The following is a 10277-nucleotide window of genomic DNA, read 5'->3' as shown; positions in this document are numbered from 1 at the left end:
CAGGAAAGATACACAGAGGAACATGGATGGAGGAGAGAGAAAAAGGTAAGAGAAAGAAGAGGGAGAATCAAGTCAGCCAGACAGAACTGTCAGAGGCCAGAGACAAAAATGGTTCATTTGCAGGATCTGGCATAAGATCTCTGGGCAAAGAACATTCCTGCTTTCTTCTGGCCCCTTGCTATTGAGGGACTCAAGTTCTAAGTCCCTGGTCCCCCTCCTGTGACTCCCTACAATCTGGCCATCGGAGGTCTGGCTCTATCCTGAGGTTTGAGCAGCCCTGCCCAAACTGCTCCCCCCCTGCCCTGCCTCTCGTCTGCACACCTCTGCCAGCATGGTCGTGGCTACCCAAGTCCACAGGGATTTTTCATTTCGAACACAACTGTTTGGAGTGCAAGAGCATCATGGTGTCAGCCAGTCAGTGCAATAACCAGGTGTAGTTTTACAGTCACTCCCTCCACCCTTGACTGTAACAGCACTTTCATATATCTCCGGCTGCGACAGGCAATTTTCTTTCAAAGATTGTTTTTTCTGGAGCCTGTGATTTCTACTCTCGCCTCCAACCTCTGGGATATTAAAACGGGGTCAGTGGCTCTTGGCAGGCTGACCGATTTGTGGTCATTTCCCAGCTCCTCTGTTCACCCTCCCTTGTTGCCATGCCTCCAATCTTGGCATCCCCCTGCCTCTGCACCCTAACTGGGCTAGAGGAAAGTGGCTTCTGCGGTCCTCCATATGGAGAAGTTTGGTCGTGTGTCTAACGTGAAGAGTGGAGGCTGAGTGGGGTGCAGGTGAAGACCCAGGAGACATTCACTTTCAAAGCTTCACCCCTGTTCTCCGTGGTCCCTACTCTCCACATGCCATTCTGGGATGGAGCCGTCAGTTGCTTTCTACAAAAATATTGTAGCTTATTTTCCAGAGGGAACATTTTGAAGAAACTGGTGAATTGAACTGAGATTTAACATTAAGTAATTTTTCTCTGCTGGAGAATGGGGGTGGGGTGGGAAAGCTAGTGTAATCTCTTTTTCTGGAAAATTCAGAGAATAGGAGAAATTCCCATACCGATTAAGAGCTGGGTTAGGGGAGATCTGGCATATGGGAAGGGGTAGAGCAAGCTTTGGATCCCTGCTTTCCTAAAGAGAGACTCTATGGCTCTGTTCTTAGAGCTGCCCAAAGCAGCCTCTTCCATTGTTTGCTTGGTATGGTAGTTGCTGGCTAGCAAAATCGCTTCCCTGTTTCACCCAGGTGGGGGCTCTTTTCTTAGAAGAAAAATATAAACCTGTTTTTGGGGTTGCCCATTTTAGGATTTCTCTGTTCCCTTCCTTGGCCCATGATCTGCTGCAAAAATCCTTCCCGAAGTCTAACTCCTGCTCCTCTTGCCTTGCCAACAGACCAAATCCTCTTGAAAAACAACATGACACCACACACTCCCCCTCCTCACTCATACCATCCCTTGTTTTTATTAAATAAAAGTAAGTGGAGCTATAAGATGTGACTGGCCTGGATCCCGGCTTCATAAAACAAAACTAACACCCTCTTTATCAAGGGGCTGAGGCATCCAGAGAAGATTTCTTAGGCCATTTTGCTGTCACGTAAATGGGAATCAATATTCAATAAGCCCTTGATGCACTACACTAGTGGTTCACTTAATACCGGCTTCCAGTACAGTAAGTGGCGTTGATATAGGGAGGACTTGTTTGTAAAATAACACTGCAGCCCTCACCTTCTGGATATTGGATCTGGCTTCCCCTAGGAGAGAAGATTCAAGACTCTGAACAAGCAGAAGAGTCATCTTGCTGGGCCCGCTGCCTCAGGACAGACTCTCCCATAACCTAGCTTGAAAAAGAAAACAGATTCTATGCTTTTAAAGCAAACAATTTCTAAGATCCTATGGGTTAACAGGCTCACCTTCCTATTGGGAAATTTTTCACTGTTCCTGGTCTGATTGCCTCCCCATTTCTAATAAATTAGTCACATTGGAAACCAATTGAAGGATAGAATTGATTCCGCCATTAACAGATGAGAGTATGCTCTCCAGCGTGCTCAGAGCCTGCAGGAGTTAGTAATAATAACCTCATTTCCCTCAGCCCCTGTGTTTGCTGCAGAGAAAGACTGCTGGCTGCCTGGCCCCCTGGTGGATGCATGGTGGGTCTGGGTTTCCTCAGGTTCGTTACAGAGTTTGGTAGGAAACTGACCCCTTAAATGTGGTCAATTATTTCAATTATTTAGTTTCCGTTCTAGGACATCTTTTACAGGGAGTTTGTGACCTCAGACTTGTTTTCCCACCCAGTTCCAAGCAAGCGTGCATCAAGGAAAAGCAATCTCATGTCTGCCTAAATAACACAAATAAATCATGTACAAAAATTTTGCATCATACATTTCAGAGCCAAAAGGATTTTCGAAAATTTATCAAACATTTTCAGATTGCCTGCGTTCTCCATTCCTGTGTTCATAGAGTATATAGGATTCACAGCCTGGGGTGGAAGTGGAAATTTACGGAGAGATTTATCCTGTATTATGGTCTCAGTTATTGCTTTCTTTCTTTCTTTCTTTTTTTTTAAAGATTTTATTTATTTATTTGACACACAGGGAGAGAGAGAGAGGGAGAGAGATCACAAGTAGGCAGACAGAGAGAGGGGGAAGCAGGCTCCCTGCTGAGCAGAGATGTGGGGCTCCGATCCCAGAACCCTGAGATCATGACCTGAGCCAAAGGCAGTGACTTAACCCACTGAGCCACCCAGGTGCCCCATTCCCAGTTATTTCTTATCCCACATAGGGGGTTTGACAGTTTGGAAGGAGTAGGGATAGAAGACTCTTCCATTTGTTACTGTTTGGGGATATACTGGCAGAGGTCAGACCTGCTCTCTGTAGTGACTTTGTAGTTGTCCCTACAGAGAAATGTCCTTGCTTACATTTCCTAGAGCCCATTTAGACCAGACCTTTAGAAAGTTCCCATCCTACTGCAGATAGCTTTAGTGAATCGAAAGCACGAGGTTGGTATTTGGCTTCTGCTCGGGAATAAATAGCAGGAGCGGGGTGTCCACAGCATTTGTTTGTATGAAGTTGTTTTTATGTGGTAAGCCCTCCAAAGATACTGAGTAATGGGTGCATGTTTTCAAGGAGAGATGTAGATACACTCTTGCAGGTTTCTTGTCTTCTGAGTTCCTCACCGGGTGTACCTAGTATCTTTGGGAAGAGCCCAGCAAAGAGTAGCCAGGAGAGAGGAGTTTAGAAGAGGCTTGGGCATATGATAACTGATTTCTGGGGTACCTAAATGGAGGATAAGGGTACTTCCATTTCTCCTTTTCCAAATAATAGGAAAAGAGATAATTTAAAAGGGGGTGCTGAGGTTAAACTGAACAAAAGACTTCTTGACAGTAAGCACAACATGACCAACTCATTTGGTTTAGAGGCTGTTCTGGCCTTCCCAGGCCTTCTTTTCTGTTGTCCTGACTGGGGTATGAGGGCCAAGTGTCATTATGGCATCTCTAACCTATTAGTTTCCAGGGTTGACTGGCTGGGAGTTCCAGCTTCCCTCTCCCTTTCATGTCCATCTCTCTTGCAGCTGCATACTTAGAATTGGAGAAGTGCCTCTCTTTGTTTAAAAGACCAAACTTCCTTCAGTTAGATGGAAGTCTTCTCTGCTAAGCCTCCAAACAAGCTCTCTTGTTTTAGTGAGGTGTGCACAGAAGATGAGATCAGACCAATAACATTGACTGAGGACAAGGATTCCAGAGGATGGACCTCCTAGGGGATAGTGAGCCTCAAGTTACTTTCCTAGGGAAAGAGGTCATGGGTGAGACGAAAAATTTTGCCCCTCTCTGAGATGGTTGGGCTCCTCCCAGCAAAGAGATACGTAGCCACATGCTACCACGGGAAGTCCTACCATGCCATATGCTAGGCTTTTCATTTGCAGTCTGCTTTCTGCTGGTAATGAAGCAGTTATGAAGGAGCAATAGCATCTCAATATAGACTGTTACTGATGACCAAGCCCCTCTTCCCCTCTGGTTAAACTCCTAATCATTCGGTACCTCTGGCGGTTCATTCTTGCCACAACTTGTATTCTGGCATCATTGCTCCCCCACGCAACAGCTGATGACATCTCTTGGCCTCCCCCAACCATTCAGCAACGCCTCTCCCCCCAACCCGCCTCCTCTGCCTGCTGTCCCAGCCTGTAACCCTGATCTCATTTCCTCCTACCTTTCACACCATTCTAAGACCTCTTGCCTCAACCTGTGCCTGCACTCTTTTCTTTGGAGCCCCTCTCATTCCTTTGGAGAGCCTGCTCCTCTCTGATCTAGAGTCTCCCCTGCATTTGTACCTTCCCCAAGACTTTCAGGAACCAGAGGATTCTCCAGAGAGGAGGGTGGCTCCTATCCCTGAGGTTGCCTCCAGCTCCTCAGTGGGGTGAATTTCATGCCTGGATTGTGTGTTGTTTGTCTGTCTCAGACTTTGCAGCCCCCGAGGCAATGGCTCTGTCTTTGCAGGTTCAGGGAAGCTTTGGCAGCCAACAAATAATAAATAATACCCTGGTAACACCACCTGCAACTTGCTAATGAGTGTCTTTCCCCTGCCTCCCTCACCTTTTAGAGGTTGGGGGTGGGGATCCTCGATTTCTGGGTAAATGGGTGCCTTCTCCTTCTTACAGTCTGGGAGAACTGAGGTTGGAGGGTGGGGACAGGTTCTTTTTTGGGGCAGAAATATAGGGAAATGACCTTGAGGAGTATACCAAAAAAAAAGTGTATACTTCTAATATTTCTTCTGATTGCAGGGTTTTGGAGAAATGGAAACCTTCAGGAGCGAGACAACAGGCCTGGTGGTCTTTGGAGTTCTTGGGGGCTCTTGGGCTTTGGTCCCAGAGGAAAGCTGGGGAACTATCATCTGACCCTCATCTCTTCCCTCAAGGCATGTTTTCCTAAGTAATTGGTTCTCTAAGTTTGATAGATACTCAGGGAAACGTCTTCCTCCAAGTCCATAGGCCACTCTACTGTCTTTGTTCAGTTTTGGACTATTTAAGTTAGCACACCAAAGGCAGTTTTCTTGAAGGCACCTATCCCTGAAATCCAAGCAGTTGCCACCAGGGGAATCAGCGGTGACTTGGTTTTGAGTCATCTAAGGAGACCAAGAGAGGTATGCAGTCTTGTCCATTAATGCATTTCCATATTGTCACAAAAAATTCCATTATTTTAAAGTATATTTTTGGACATAGGTTTAGCTCTGTGCGAGCCACATATGCCACCAGACAAAAGCCCTTTCAGTCTTTGTTGTGATAGTTGTAGTAGCAAAAGGAAATGAGTAGAGTACATGATTTTCTGAGATTGTCTAATGACCCAATCAAACGGTCCATAGAACTAGTCTGTGGTCCATTTTTCTAAAGGCAGGCTTTGTGGTCTATATCAGAAAGAGCCATTCAAAGTAATTTTGGCTTCGCTCCAGTGTAGTGATCACTGTGGAACTGGGCAGGTAGGTTGGGATGTTTTTATTTACTTGATCCACACAGCTCTTCAGTGTGGTGTTAGAGAGACTGTAAAGTGCAGCAGGAGAGCAGGATCGCCAGTTATTAGAAATCACAATCTGATGTGCACACTGTGGGTTTGCATTCGGCCTTTGTATATAGACCACTTGTGTAGAAAAACTGATGTTGCCTCTTTTGACACCCAGGAAAATGAAGAGCAGCCCTTCCCTGCTTGGCCATTCAGGGATTCTCCTAAGACTTGAGTTTCCCAGAACCATCCTCCTCAGACTCTCTCTTGATTCAGGCAGTGTTTTTCAGCTATTTCCCATCTCCTTTAAGAGATGTTTCTCTCATGGCTGGTTCTCTCTTCTGAAATTGCCCTTGCCCGTGCTTCCTCCCCCATACCTCCCACCAGTTCTTGGGGGAGTAAACAGTCCTGTCTGGTATTGGGGTAGACAAGCTCTGTGTTGGATTAATTCTACATGACCCTGCTTGCAGACCGCTGGGGGAGGAGCTAGGCTCCTTTTCATTCCCCTGGAGTCGGCACCCAGACCTGGGCCAAGTAGGCTCATTTTCCCACATGTAGGAAGCTGGTGGGCCCCCCTCCTCTGCAACATTTGGCTCCTTAGTTTCTCTGAGTCACCCCCTGACCCTGGCTGTCTGTAGCAAGGGCTCAGACCCATCGAGCCAGCCTCATCCAAGAGGGCTTAATGAGCACCTGGCGGCTAAGTGCTTTGAGATCATTCAGATGAAAAGGGCTGTCAGTGGTTCGGGGGTTATTATTGTCAGGGTAGTGGCGGCGGCAATTACTCTAGATGATCAGGACATCCAGCTTCCTTTGTCCCTCATGGGAGCACCAGGCTCTCAGAGGAATGGCAAATTGCCTTGCTTTATCTGTCTTGGGTTCAGATGGGGTATGAGCAGAGTTCCTTTAGCCATCTGCCGTCTTCCTTCTGTGGCTGGACAGGTAGCCCCAAGAAAGCTCAGGATACTCTGAAATGCTCATTCTCTAGGAGGTGAAGTGGTTCTGAGTTGTGTAGAGCAACAGAAACCAGACTTCTTTCCAGCTTCTGCATCTCAAGAGGGACTGGAGGAGCATTTGGGACTTGGGGATGGAGTATGACCACTTCATTTAACTTTCTGTCTCCAGGATTGAAAGGGGAGGGGCATGGTTGGTGCATGGGAGCCTGAGAAAACCAATTCAATGAGTAGGCATGAGAAGGAAAAAAATGGGCTCTGACTAACGCTGCTCAGGAGTTATGTTAAATTTATAGAAAAGAGAGGAAACATGTCAGACAGGGAAGAGGTGGAGGTCTTCCAACTTCTCTGAAGGGTTTTAAATGAAGAGAATTTTATCTCTGACTTGGATGGTTGAAATGGAGGAGCATTCCAGAGACAGAAAGATACTGGAGATAATCCTAAGGAGTATGTCCTCCCAAGTGAAAAAATCTACAGGCCACAACCATGTCCCACTTTTCCACCTGAGAGGACTGGCTTAGTCCCTCATAATAGTGAAAGATGACAGACTATTTTTAGGGATCACCCAGATGGAGGTGCTGCTCCATTGCTTCTGCAGCCCCCTGGTTGGGGCAGACAGACCGGAATGTCACTGGCATAGGAAACCAGGGCCTCCACTGCTTCCCACCTTACCCGCATCCTCTGCGTCTTTACTCTAGGAACAAACACCTTTCCTTTACCATTTCCACAAAACCAATCGTTTTCCTTGAAAAGGAAGAAGAAGCACAGATCTTCCTTGAGAAGTTAGTTTGTCCCATCTTCCCAGGAAGTTCGTTTTTTACCTCTTAGAAAATCTTCTCAGGCGTGAGTAGTGCCCTTTTCTGTTTGAAAGCTTGCAGTGGGGATGCTTGGGTGGCTCAGTCATTAAGCATCTGTCTCTGGCTCAGGTCATGATCCCAGTGTCCTGGGATCCAGCTCTGTATTGGGCTCGCTGCTGGTTGGGAAATCTGCTTCTTCCTCTCCCACTCCCCCTGCGTGTGTTCTCTCCCCTGCTGTGTCTTTCTCTGTCAAATAAATAAATAAATAAAATCTTTAAAAAGATAAAAAAAAAATTAAAAGCCTGAAATGAGGGGCACCAGAGTGGCTCATTTGGTTAAGCATCTGCCTTTGGCTCAGGTTACGATCCCAGGGTCCTGGGATTGAGCCCCACATCAAACTCCCTGCTCAGCAGGGAGTGTGCTTGTCTCTCTCCCTCTGCCACTCTCCCTGCTTGTGCTCTCTCACTGTCTCTCAAATTAATAAATAAAATCTTAAGAAAAAAATCCTGAAATGAAGATGTCACACACTCTAGCATTAAAAAAAAAAAAAAATCTCATTTAACAACAGATTGTCCAACTTGCTTTTAAAGACACAAATTACAAGTAGTGACATTTTCTTCACTCACATCCCTCCCAGTGCAGGTGTTTGGAGTTTGGCTTACATCGCTGCATTGTTTAATGCCAAAAGTGGCAAATGTTCGAATAGTATGTTTCACCCACTCTGAATTAAGTGATATTCATTGCAATGATTAAGGATTCTAGAAAGGTCTTTTAAAAATTCACATGGTGGGTGTCTGGGTGGCTCAGTTGGTTAGGCAGCTGCCTTCGGCTCAGGTCATGATCCTGGAGTCTCAGGATCGAGTCCCACATTAGGCTCCCTGCTCGGCAGGGAGTCTGCTTCTCCCGCTGACCTCTCTCCTCTCATGCTCTCTCTCTCTCAATTAAATAAATAAAATCTTTAAAAAAATTCACATGCCTTTGAAAAAAAAGATATAAATAAGAAAGTTATATGGAGAAGAGAAAGGTCAGGAATAGAGGGGGAAGATAGAGGAGTTAGGGAGGAGAAAGAATGCTGACTGGGGGATTTAAAGTACTGAAGTTCAAGCAAAGGAGAACACTAGCCTTTCTGGAGGCCAGAGCAGAAGCAAGTGGACTTTCAGCCTGAGATCTTAGGAGTAGCCTAGAGGATGCACTGCCTTGCTGGGAAGTTGATGGGGCTCCCTCTGAAAGAGTAGAATCTACTGCTGCTAGGAGCCCTTTGGAAAGGAACAGTGAAGGTGGGGGCAGTGCAAGAAGAGAGCTCACTACAGTGATCCCTCACGACCCTCCTCCTGAGCTGTTTGCTGCCCTCCCTTATCAGTCAGGATTGTCCAGTCCCGCTGTCTGAAACAGATTTGATGACTCAACAATGACCAATTAGGCGTTAACACATCTATCTCTGGGGCTATCTTGCCATCTTTATGGAGAACAGGATCTTAAATCTCTGCTCATCGGGACAGCCAGAGGCTTTGCCTAAACGGTGGAAAGAGCCATAGACATTTTTCATAATTAGAATGACTTTTTACAGGGAAAGCCATAACTCCTGCTCCATAACTTTAGTGTAGAGAGGAGCCCATTGTAGATTCTCTGATGCGGGGAATGGAGCCATCTGATGGCTGTCTTCTTTAGGCAGTCTGTGCTTTCCTACCATGAATAACTTCTGGGAGCAAAATTCACAAAGCAGGATAAGGTGATTTCTATTCCCAGTGCCTGTCTATGGATAGCAGACAGACTACAGTCTCTAGAGGCTCTAGAGGCAAACAGTGACAGAAGGTCAGGAAATGGATGAGTACTATATAGCTAGGCCAAGGTCCAGATAGCTGTGTGTGGGGAAGGGTATGGGGGGGGTCATTAATTCTGGAAGGCTTCCTGGAGGAGGCAAACATGCAGAGGAGGAGGTCATTCTTAGAGGAAATGGCCCTTGTGTAGATATGAGTAAGATGGAGGTGTAGAGCAGCTTTAGGAGCATAGATTCCATTATGGATCATCAAGAGTCTTGTCATCTCAGTCTTTCAGTCCATTAATTAGGTCATATTCAATCTCTCCCACTGATCCTCTATGCTTTCATAACAATTTCATGATACCCCACAAATCAGGCCTCAGATCATCTTGCCTCACTACCCCTCTCCTTGGCCCACCATGTCTAATAACTTTTTGGCCTGTTTACTCTTCCCTGTAAGACATAAGTGAGAATATGAACATTCTTTCCTATTGCACTTCACTAGTTTGATTTCCTCCAGACTACTAGACAGTCTTTTCCTCATCCTTCTAACAGACTGTGCTTTCCTCATTACACCTCAGAAGCTCTCTGTGCCAACCGGAGGGTGGCTTGTCAAAATGTGAATGACTAGCCATCTCTGGTCATTTCCCAAGCCAAGTACTCCAGAGCCTTTCCTTGCCTGATGCCTATCTTTGGGTAATTGTACAGCATTAATGGCTTTCAGCTTCCTTCTGGTCATCTTCACTAATGTGTTTCAGTCGGGGTGTCCCTGAAGATAGAGCCTGTGTTTGCACTTTTTCCTCCTTTCCACACCCTCCAGCGTGCATCTGAGACCCAGAATTCATAATAATCCAAGGTGCTAGAGGTGAATATTTACCTAGATAATGTCTTGTGTAAACTACATTTGTTTTTCTGAAATGTGTTTGGAGAATTAGAATATCCATGTCATTGTTTCTGCAAGCCTCTCCTTTGGTCAAGTAGAAATAATGTTATGGATGTATCTTTTGTCATAGGGATTGACCTTTGACATCCTACTAAAGGATTCTTTCTTTGGTCATAATGCTGGAAAGATAAGCTAGTGTGCTTTCTGGATTCAGTCAACAAATTGCCTTTATTTGTGATCACTACTACTCTGGACAAGGGAGGCAAAATGAGTAAGATAAAGTCTCTACCTTTTAGGTGCTTTGAAGTTGGTGGGAAGAGTAGACCAACATTTATAATACAACATGATGAGAGCTGTGATGGAGGTGCATGGGGTATGGGGATGAAGGGTAGACATCTAACTCAGATGCAA

The sequence above is a fragment of the Mustela lutreola genome, chromosome 8 (assembly GCF_030435805.1).
Source record: "Mustela lutreola isolate mMusLut2 chromosome 8, mMusLut2.pri, whole genome shotgun sequence".
Lineage (NCBI taxonomy): Eukaryota > Metazoa > Chordata > Mammalia > Carnivora > Mustelidae > Mustela > Mustela lutreola.
This window is presented reverse-complemented; position numbering follows the sequence as displayed.